Raw genomic sequence first — 12,082 nt, 5'->3', positions numbered from 1 at the left:
GACAACCACATTACCACAGATTGATTCCTGATAAACAGAAATACACAGAAGTTTTTGAAAAGTCAGGGAAAGCCTGGCAATTGAGAACTGATGAGGAGAGAGTGGTTGCCTTCTTTTAAATCTTTCAATCAGGGAGGGAAATATACTCTCTTCCAGTCATGTGCTGATTTAAAAGCTGGATCCCTACAAGTCTCTACAAGTAGAGATCTTGACCAGATTCTCCATAGAGTTCTCAGTGTCCTGAGGATAAGCGATTTCAGGAGATTGATTAGCCTGTATTGACCATCCTTCCTCCCCATGGGATGCACAGAACAAACATAACATTCAGTTTGTCCATCTCCCAGCTCAAGATTTCTCTATAATCCCCCTTCAAAGACCCCTCTTGGAGGGAAGACCCCTCCTTGCCCATCATAGTCTTGTAAGCATTACATTGATGTGTTTGATGGCAAGAACACAATGCCTTTCAGCCCAGGGTGTGCATATAGTAGATGCTCCCGCTTAGTTGCATGACTGAATGCTATTGGAGAAATGGAAGATTGTAACAATTTATGCTCAATTGTGTTCAGCAGATATCAAAAAGCTTCTACATACAGTACTTCATTTAATCCCCATAACATCCTGGTAAGAGATTTTCATTGTTGTCGATTCAAACTGAAGAACAATTTCAGAAAGGTTAGGTGAACTATCAAAAGTCACACAGCTGATAAGTGGAACTTCATGCCAGTTCTAGATTCTTGCTGGTACCCACTAATCTGAGTGAGTTTTAATCTTTTGATAATGGGCATGATGAATGCACTCTTGTCCTAGATGCTTGAATATACTCTGTACCACAGATAATTAATAAAAATAATGGGTCACTATCTCTCCTTGTAACTTTTTTTTTAACATGAACATTTAATCTGAATGACTCAGAGATTGGAAAAATAAGGAGGCCAGCTATAGGATAGGGAGTTAGAGAGAAACTCTTACCCTAAATAATCTGTAATCCTTACTCCCACCCTCCCACCAAGTTTTATAGATGTGAGACATATGATTACAAAATGATTTCACATGTACTTTACATAAAAGAAAAGTCATGAGCATTTGCTTCTGCTGTTGGGCATTTTGTGATCTGTGATAACATTCACTGTTCAGCTTTGGCCTAGTACAGTGGTTGCAGAATTTTAAGGGGCATGAAAACAGCCCCAGGGACTTGTTCAAAATACAGATTCCCCAGTCACACTTGCCATTTTGTTTAGGAGGTCTGTATTTAGCAACATTTCAAGGTGGTTCTGATGTACATGGCCCAAAAGACACATTTGCAGGGACATTGGCTTATGTCCATGGAGAAAACCATGCTTCCTATGTGACTTGAGACTTTAAGGATAGCGATGAGGAGCTCCAAAAGTCAACATTCTCTTCTGAAGTCTGGCTTCAGGACACTTTCAGGGTTTGCTTACATTACTTACCTTGGCTGATGGCCGATGTTTCTCACCACCAACTCCCCGTGGTATGTGGGTTTTTTATTTGGTTGGAACTATGGGGCCAGGGACAGGAGTCGATCTCTTCTTAAAATGCTTGCTACCTTTTATAGTGGTCAAAAGCACTATCTGTGTCTGAGGGTGACTGACCTAAATGTCTCACTGATGACTCAAAATGGTGCAAGGAGTCGTTACCTATTGCCCAAATTCTGCACCTGCTTCTCTCCTTTCCTTGTTAAATATTTGCTGTCTGTCTGAATTGGAAAAGGATATTTCACACCAAAAGCAAATGGAGATGGTTTTGGCCGATGCCTCTTTGTACTTTTTTGAGGTTTCATTTTCTTGAGAAATGCACAGTGGGTAGAAGTGCTGTCTATGCTTCCTCCTAATGGGCTATTCATAAAAGTGCCCCCCGGGTCAATCGGCTTGTTTTGTCTCTTTCATCGCTTTATGGAGGCTCTGTTTGCTCACCTGTAGCAGGTGGACTTGGATTCCAGATGTTTTGAAGAATCTTTCTATGTGGGCCTATATAATGTTATACGGCAGCAATAACTCCTTTAAAGTCTTGTGCCTTTGTAAGAAGTTCTGATTGCTTATTGTTTGAAAAGTGTTTGTGTTTCCTAATTAAGCATTTCATTAATAGCTGCCAAGGCCTTTTGGTCTATACACTGACTCTATTAAGTTGATTTTTTCCTAACTAATTCAATATGATTTTATGTCTATACTCTGTTGCTTTATAAATTTTGTTAAATTGAGGCCCACACATGAGGCACTTAGTAATTTTTAGTAAATGATGATAGTAAAAACACATCCACAGAAATGTATCTCATCAGAAGTATGCTTATATATGTTTTTTAACTGAGGTATAGTTGACATAATATTATAGTAGTTTTAGGTGTAAAATGTAATGATTTGATATTTGTGTATGTTGCAAAATGATCACCACAATAAGTCCAGTTAACATCCATCATCATACAGAGTTACAAATTTTTTTTGTAATGAGAACATTTAAGATCCACTTTCTTAGTGACTTTCAAGTATATAATATAGTATTATAAACTGTAGTAACTATAAAGATATGCTTATATTTTAAAAAAACTTGGGGGAAAGCAAAATCTTGTAGGCATAGGGGTGAAGGAATTAATCTTTAAAAAACATTTTAAAAATTTCTATCAAATACAAAAGTAGACAATATATTAACCTTCCATGGATCCATCACTAAGCTTCAACAATTATCAGTTTATGACCAATTTTACTTTTCTTTTTTTTAATAAAAAAAATTGTATTTACTTGGAAGCATTCAGAATGTCAACAAAACAGCTGCAATTTTTTTTTTTTTTTTGCAATTACTGAGTGGTAGTCAGTTAACAGAACAACAATTATTTCGTAGAAGCTGCATCAGAGACAACTGAAGATGAAAAACTACCATCCCCATATATAACTAATTTGTGCTGTGCACCAACAAGAACCTGCTTTAAATTTCCATGCCAATTTACAACCCCCATACTGTACCAGGCAAGGTTAGTGGCTATTGAAAATACCACCAGGACAGGGCTATCTAAAGACACATTCGGTAGTGTGTTAACTATACAAAAAAAGACACTGTACAGTTTAAAAACAAATCTTACACAGTCTTACATTTCAATTTTTTTCTTTAAAAGGAGTGAGTGGTGTACAGGGGGGTTAAATGCTTTATAGACAAGAAAAATTGCGCTAGAACCAACTTATTCATCATCATCATCTTCTTCTTCATCTTCATCTTCTTCATCTTTTCATCTTCCTCCTCCTCCTCATCCTCTTCATCTTCCTCATCTTCCTCCTCTTCCTTCTTTTTCTTGCTCTTTTCAGCCTTGACAACTCCCTTTTTTGCCGCATCAGGCTTTCCTTTAGCTCGGTATGCAGCAATATCCTTTTCATATTTTTCCTTCAGCTTAGCAGCCTTCTTTTCATAAGGCTGCTTGTCATCTGCAGCAGTGTTATTCCACATCTCTCCCAGTTTCTTTGCAACATCACCAGTGGATAGGCCGGGATGTTCTCCTTTGATTTTTGGGTGATACTCAGAACAAAACAAGAAAAAGGCCGAAGGAGGCCTCTTGGGTGCATTGGGATCCTTGAACTTCTTTTTGTTTCCCCTTTAGGGGGGATATAAGTTTTCATTTCTCTTTCATAACGGGCCTTGTCTGCCTTTGCCATGTCTTCAAATTTTCCTTTCTCTTTAGCAGACATGGTCTTCCACCTTTCTGAGCACTTCTTAGAAAACCCTTGAGAAGTTGACTGAAGCATCTGGGTGCCTCTTCTTCTGCTCCTCTCGGCAAGTTTGATATCATGCATATCATGACATTTTGCCTCTCGGCTTCTTAGGATCTCCTTTGCCCATGTTTAATTATTTTCCTCAGCAAGCCAGAGTCGCCCAGTGCCCGTCTGGCTCTCACTTGCCCCGGTGCTCTCTCTATGGAGCTCAATGTACTGCAATGGCTGTGAGAACGGGAGCCAGCCAATTTTACTTTTCTACAGCTTCTCTCATTACTTCTATCCTTGATTATTTTGACCAAATCCTAGGCATATTGGTTGTGTAATTTCATATGTAAATATTTTGGGAGTATTTCTAAAAGACAAAGACTATGCTATTAAAACATAATCAAAATACAATCATCACACAAAACCAACACAAAATCCTTAGTAACATCAGATATTCAGTTTTCTCATTTGTTTTCTCATTTTTTATTTATCTTATTTTATTTATCTTAAATATTTTATTTATTTATTTTGACAGAGGGAGAAAGAGAGAGAGAGAGAGAGAGAGAGCACAAGCAGGGGGGAGGGGCAGAGGCAGAGGGAGAAGCAGGCTCCCCACTGAGCAAGGAGCCTGATGTGGGACTTGATCACAGGACCCTGGCGTCTATGACCTGAGGTGAAGGCAGAAGCTTAACTGACTGAGCCACCCAGGTGTCCCTGTTTTTTTTTTTTTTTTTTTTTTTAAGATTTTATGTATTTGAGAGAGAGAGAGCACAAGCAGGTGGGAAGGGGCAGAGGGAGAGGGAGAAGCAGACTCCCCTGCTGAGCAGGGAGCCTGATGCGGAGCTCAATCTCAGGATCCTGAGATCATGACTTGAGCCAAAGGCAGATGCTTAACCAGCTGAGCCACCCAGACATCCCCAGATGTTCAGTTTTTTTCATGTTTCCATAATTGTCATAGGAATTCTCTTTTGCTCACATGCTCTCTCTTCCTTCTTTCCGCCTTTTTTTTTTTTTTTTTTTTTGGTATGAATCAGGATCCAAAGACGTTCATACAATGAGATTGGTTAAATATATTTTACATCTCTTTTAATCAATAGATACCCTCCTCCATTTCTTTTTGTTTTTCTTGTGATTTTTTTTTTGCTTTTGTTTTTGTTGAAGAAATTGTGTAGTTTGCCTCAGAGTTCCCACAGTTTGGATTTTGCTGATTCCATTGCTATGATTATCTAGATAAAGTAAAATTCATCATGTGTTCACACTGATAGTCCCAAATGAAATTCAATACAGAGGGCTTTTACTTAATCCCTTACATTCCTATCTTCTTTCTCCCACTCTCCAAAATCCCAGTTCTTAACAATAGCAACATAATGACTCATTTGTTTATCCTGTACTGCTCACAAGACAATCTCAGAATAACAATACCGACACTACACCAACACCATGATTATTGAAGCTAATTTGCAGTAATTTTGTTTTGTAATTATTTTGGTCTCTAGGTATGTACAGATAAATTGAGTGGTGTGCTGGTAAATGTTTAACAGTCAGTATTCCAAGAACAAAGAAGCAAGAAAACCAAAATAAGCAGAAGACTGATTTGTAACATTTGCTGATTTCCACGGTACAAATACCCTCGAGTGGCTGCTTCCAAGCTATGGACTCTGCGTCACTGGATGCCGAGTTAGGAAGAGACATACACAGTTTTGGAGAGCCCTTGCTGGCTGGCTCCAGTTCACACTCAGGGAATTCTGCTTTGATGTCACTCAAAAGGGTTCCTTACTGTATGGTTGTACCAACAATTGGGCCCATGGGTTCATTTGTTCCATTTCACTTTAAAGTTTTAGGGATTACTTTTTAAACTTAAATTTGGTTTTATAATTATGCAAAATACCTTCATGGTCTCAAAGTCAAATCTAAAAATATTCAGAAAAGTCTAGCTTCCATCCCTACTACCTTCACCTAGGTCCTCCTTCCTCCACAGATAACCATTATTTAAAAATACTATGTTATCCATCCACTGCTCTGTAATTTTATTGTATTTTAATTTTATATTTTATTTATTTATTTATTTGACAGAGAAAGAGAGAGAGCACAAACAGGGGGAGTAGGAGTGGGAAAGGTAGACTCCCTGCTGAGCAGGGAGCCCAATGCGGGGCTTGATCCCAGGACCCTGGGATCATGACCTGAGCTGAAGGCGACGCTTAACTGACTGAGCCACCCAGGTGCCCCTATTTATTATATTTAGATAATATACTTTATTAAATTTTATTATATTTTAGTGTGCACTTTTATCTAAGCACACTTTTCTATACTTTGCTTTTTTTCACTTAGCAATATATCCTGAAGCTCATTTAATAGTACTGTATAGAGATGTGCCTCATTCCTTTTTCACCTAACTAGGACCCCATTTTTTGGATAGGAAATTGGTTTATTTAACCAGTCTTCTATTGATGAACAGTTGAATTGTCCAATAATTTTAAATAACTTTTTTTTGATGTTGACTAGATATTACATTCAATAGTTTAAAAATCAGATGGTACAAAAGAGCATACAGTGAAAATACCCTTCTCACTTCTTTTCCCCAGACAGCTAGTTCCCATCTCCAGAGGAAACCTAGTGTTCTATGTGTGTTTAGCATAGACACTATTATTTATGCTTGCAAGGTGAGGACTATTATTATCAATTTTATTTAGTAAGGGGGATAAGTAAGGAGAGAGTTCAAGAATTTCAATTAATTCCAGTCAATGACATGTCATTAGATATGGGACCGAGGTGTTAGGCTTTCCTATTACATGTTTACACATTCCACTTTCCAGCTTCCACATCAGAATAACAGTTACAAAGATATTGTTAGTTAAATTACCTTTGTCTAGATTGAAATCAAGGAGTAGTGATCTGAGAGGTGTAATCACTCTCATTGTCATCATCAAATGATGAATTTTATCTAAAATGTTTAAATATGAACAAAGATGGTGGCATGCGGAGAGTTAGATAAAGAAAATTAAACAAGAAATGACTTTGGAAAGAGTATGAAATTGATTTAGGCATATCCTTGAAAATATACAAAGGACACTCATTTTGCTCTACCTGAAACAGCATGACAAAAGCCTAGTACTAAAAAGAAAACAATCCCAGACACACCACAATTAGCAATTTCCAATGTCACACATCACACACAGTGGTAGAAGTTTATGGGCATCTTGTAGGGAGAAAGTGGGAAAGGTTTTTGTCTGTGGAAGTCAGGCTCTCAAATGTTGTATGGCTCCCAGTATTCTGGCTCCAGTGGGGTCTCTTCTCACACCGAATCAGGGCTGACTCCATGTGACCAATAGAATATGGTGGGAGCAACAATGTGTGTGACTTCCAAGTCTGAGTCATAAAAGGCATTGCAACTTTGCTTTGGCCTCTTAGATTCCTTACCTTGAGGGAAGCCAGCCATCAGCCTGCAAGGACATTCAAGTAGCTCTGCAGAAAGAAAGAAAAGAGGAGGGCCTGAGGCCCCCAACCAATAGCCAGCATCAACTTCCCAGCCGTGTGAGTGAGCCTCCCTAGAAGTGGATCCTCCAGCTTTAACTGGATGATTGTAGATGACCACAGCCTGGCTGTATCTGCCTGCAACCTCATGAGTGACCTGAACTAGAACTACTCAGATGTGCCACTCCTGATTCCAGAGCCACAGAGAAATAACCAATATTGTTGTTGTTTTATATCACATTTATGTTTTTTTAAAAGATTTTATTTATTTGAGAGAGAGAGTGTGAGAGAGAGAGAGCACAGGCAGGGGGGAGGAGTAGAGGGAGAAGCAGACTCCCCACCGAGCAGGGAGACCAATGTGGGACTTGATCCCAGGATCCTGGGATCATGACCTGAGCTGAAGGCAGATACTTAACCGACTGAGCCACCCAGGCACCCTCACATTTATGTTTTTTCATTCAGCATTAGATAATACATTATCTGAATCACTAGTTAATTGATAATTTTCACAATGACTTTGTGAGCTAGGCATTTTGTGAGCTAGGCATTTTCTAAAATAATACTTGTTGTTCTTTTCTAATTATAACAATAGAAAAATTGGAAAGTACGATAAAGTTGTGAGAAAAAAACCAGACGGCACTTTCAACCTACTATGAAATAGGTCATGCTATTTCTACTATTGGAGTTTAAAATCCCAAGATGCAGAGAGGGAAGAAACTTCCCCACGGTGTCCAGCTACTGAATGGTTATGCAGTATTTGAATACAAGTCAGTTTAACTCAACTGTATATTCTCTGTATTCTACTAATCTTAAAAAAATGGAACTCAATATTAATGCCTTTTAAATGAAATGAAAACTCTGTGTAGTAAAAATATCCGTAAGCCTTGGATTTGCTCATCTATTCATCCATACATTCAGCAAATAGCTCTTAGCACTTACTATGTATTAGGCTCTGTGCTAGGGGCTGTGGAAACAGGTGAACCAGAAAGACACACCTGGTTCCTGCTCTCACAAAGATTATGGGATAGTAGAAGGCATTGACATTAAAAAGAAACACACGGCAAATGTGGTAGATTCAAACTGCTGTGCCAAGAAAAACTACATGCATTGAGAAAAAAAGTGCCATAATTTAGAATCAAATTAAGATTGAAGGGTCAGGTAAAACTGGATATTTTCATTGAGACCCGTTGGAGGTAGGAGTTAGCCAGGTGAAGAGCAAGGATTAGAACACTCCAAGTAAAGGGAACAGCATGTGCTAAGACCTGGAAGTGAGAAATTCATTGGCATATTTTGGGAAGCAAAGGAATTGTGGGGAAGAAAGGTGTGAGGTCAAGCTGGAGAAAGGGCCTGGGCCAGACCTCAAGTTGGATGTATTGTAGGACATACTACAGGGTGTTAGGAGCAAAGGGAAACCTGAGGAACTTGAAATTTCTCATTTGCATTGGAAGACCACTGTAGCTGCTGGGTGGGGAGGGGTAGAGAAGGTCAGAGTAGAAGTGAGGGGACTCACAGGGAGGCTCTTGCAGCTCTCCAGGGCTGCGGTGACCAGGCGTCGTGAACTAGGGTGGTCCACGTGGTTTGAGATTATGGATGGATTGGAGACTTGATAGTGGGTTGAACATGAAGGGTGAAGGAATGCTTACTGAAAGGAGTGCCAGGGTGAATCTAAGTGACATTTATGAAACTGGGAAAGACCAGAGGAAGAGCAGATTTGGCTGGGGTATTAAGAACTCAGTTTTATATATTGTGATCGTCAATTCCATGGTGTCGGAGCAAGACAAAAGAATGTGGCCCGTCCTTGGGAAAGGATTTTGTTTGAGTTTTGACAACAACCTGCTGCTCACAGATACCATCTATCGGCCGCCATCTAGGTATCTTCTCCTGCTTTCCATCCACTAATAATCTTATGTGTGCGGAAGCAAACTACAGATAAGGAAGTGTGTTGCTGGTTAGCACAGCCCTGGACAGCCCTCAGGGGTTATATGAGCTGCTGTTAATCACATTAGAGCAATTACCTGAAGGTCTCCTTTGAAGGAAACACTCCCACACTTTTCCTTTTTGATCACTGCCAAGGGAGTAGATTTTGTTCTTCAAAGATCATGTGTTTGTGATAAAACTTTTTACTGTTTACTCCTCTTTGGCGTGCTGGCTCTGGGTGTTTCCCAAATAAAACACCCTCAGTTAACTGGCAGAACACAGAACTGTTTCATTACAGTGCATACACATTTTAGGTAGATAAATGACTTTTTAATTTATTTAGCTATCTTAATATTGCTTGTTCCAAAGAGAAACAGGTATATAGATTCCCCTTTTCAGAATTTTGGAGGCTAATTCAACTTTTATCTATCAGGTGTTCTGGAAGGCAGTAAGATATAAATATATTTCTCCAAATAACATCTTTGAGTAAAAATAGACCCTACGTATGGAAATATAGAAAATAAAATATAATATTTAAATAAAGTTTTTTACCCCACAAGATAAAAGTAGATCTCGTAATTCTTTGGTTATTTAACCATTCTAAAAATGGCTTTCAGAGTGGAATTATTTTCTGAACAACAGAAGGAACTATTTTTTCCTTGAGAATTTTCTTTCTACTTGGTCTCCTTGCCAGTGGGATTTCTCTCAAATTGCACGCATTTCCACTGAGTGCGGTCAGCAGCTTCAAAACCGTAAGCTCATTAGTTGCAGTCTTTGCAGCACAGTGGAAAGAGCACCAGCCTGGGCATGTGATGTCTCCCTGGGAGGGAGCCTCCTACTTCTGAGTCAACCACCCAGAACCCGTTTCTTTCTGGAGAAGTAAAACACTATGGGTGAGATTTGCCTCGGTGGGTTTGTGGTAGGATTAATGAGATGGGTAGGTGTGCAGAAACCAGGAAGGTAAGATACTGTTGTGATTCTTCCTTCTCAGAGAAGTTTTCCTTCAGTAGCTCCTCGTCTCATCCCCTCTGTCTCTGCCTTGGCAAAGACCACCTTCCTCTCTGCCCTGGATGATGGAACAGACTCCCTGACTCCAGCCTTGTCCTCCTCCAGTCCTCTTTCCCCCGCATTCCCCACCACCCCATGCTCCCGTCACAGTCTTTCCCAAATGCAAATCTCACAAGGCTGTGGCTTTACTTAAACTTACTAGTACCTCTCTGTGTCTTCCAGAAAGTCCATGGTCTATGAAATGGCTTTCAGGGCTCCCCTAGGTGGCCCCTTCTCCATTCTGTTGTCACCACTCCAGCTATATTGACCCACCTTCCATCCCCTGCCCCCCGCTGCCCCCCACCTGGTTGTGTTCCTCTGGGCCTCTGCATAAGCTGCTTTCTCTTTCTAGAACACCCTGTGTCCTAGCCAGCCTGATGAGTTACTCCTACCTACATTTCCTGCCCTAGTTAAGCCTCACCAGCTCTTCTCTGGCTCCCCAACCCCTTGTTTTTCTCACCTCATTTATCTCTCTGTTTCCTAGTGTTTGGGGCCCTATCCCCACTGTAGTCCCTGTCACACTGTTTTGTCCTTACTGGTGGACCGAAGTGTCCAGGCTATGGCAGTCTGAGGAAACATGTAACCCCCTTCAGCGCAGTGCCCCATTCAAAGGCTCTTCTCTCTCCTCCGTTCACACAGGATCTTCCTTGCAAAGCTTCTCTGCTCAAAGAATTTCTGGGAATTCCGGGGGAGGTCATAGGTAGGTCCATGAGCCCTTGCTTCCTTTTGCTTTTGGGGACAGCAAGATAGCTGGTGACTGATTCCCTCTCCCTCTGAAGCTTCAGTTCAAAACATCCTGGAGGTTTAGCCATCATGCCCATTGGGGAGGGATGTGGGAAGCCTGAGGAGAGCACCCATCAGCTGAGATACAGAAACCTGCTTGGTCTCTCTTGGTGACTGAGTCAGAAGAATGTTCCCTCCCTTTATGGAATGGAAGCCTCAGAGAGTTAGAGGCCATGATGATTATGCTGTCAGTTCATGCCACACTCTGGTCTCTCCAGACTCACGATGTCATGGATCTGGTTCAGGGCACCGTCTAGGGACAAGCTCTAGTGGTGGTTTCCACAGAGGGGTGATATGAAATGGTTAATAAGAATGTAAGAATCCTGGCTTGTCTGAAATATATATTACTGGGAGCAGGGGGAGGTGTGGAGCCTGTTAAGTGTCATGTTTACATTTATGCTTGTTTTTAAATCCCAGAGACTGTGAGAACGGGCATCCTAGAATTTCCAGAAGTCATAGTCTAGACTAGAGATAAGATGCTCTGGTCTCTCCGGTCAGTCTTCTTCCCTTCTATTCTCACCAGGGAAGGAACTCATTTTACAGCTTTGAGGTCTCTGGGGACATTATTCTGCATGATGGAAAAGAAAAATTCCCTTAGAGGAAAGAAAAAAAATGATGAATATTTCAGATGAGGAAATAGGGATGTGTCTGAAAATTTCTGGCATAGATGGAGAAGAAATCCCAATATGTTTTTGTTAACAAAAATTTTGACAGGCAAAAATTATGTTAACATGAATGATGTGATTTGCTTGGGAAAAAGGCAACCTGAGAGTATTTTAGATTCCTTGGATATGTAATTATATATCCAGAAGGTGCCATATCCAGCGGAGTGATAGATTAAAAATTATGATCAGTGTTCTTAAGCATATAATTAGCATATTGAACACTGACAGTTCAGACCCTAATTAAGTACATAGCGTGCTAACAGAGGGAGTTCTGATTTTTCTGGTTGCATAGGAGCCTTATTCCCCAATGAAGGAAAATTTTAACTAATCATGTAATGTTTCTCTTCCATATCTCTTGGCACAAGAAATCAAAACTACCCTTTGTTGCTCTTAGATCTGGGTGGGGGAGTGAGTGTAGGGAGTGTTGGAGGGAATTTTGTTGCTCTGTCAAAAAAAGGTAAATCGAGTATGTTCATCGTCACAGTTTCCTTCTATATCTGA

At 40.2% G+C, this 12,082-nt stretch overlaps 1 pseudogene; it reads right to left on the bottom strand.

The window, feature by feature from the left end:
• Nucleotides 1-2,768: 2,768 nt before the first annotated feature.
• LOC118531336 (high mobility group protein B1 pseudogene) lies at nt 2,769-3,860 on the bottom strand (annotated as a pseudogene).
• Between the last annotated feature and the right edge of the window lie 8,222 nt (nt 3,861-12,082).

Source organism: Halichoerus grypus, chromosome 4, assembly GCF_964656455.1.
Source record: "Halichoerus grypus chromosome 4, mHalGry1.hap1.1, whole genome shotgun sequence".
Lineage (NCBI taxonomy): Eukaryota > Metazoa > Chordata > Mammalia > Carnivora > Phocidae > Halichoerus > Halichoerus grypus.
Note: the sequence above shows the minus strand (reverse complement) of the source record. Positions and strands in the feature narration are given on the sequence as shown.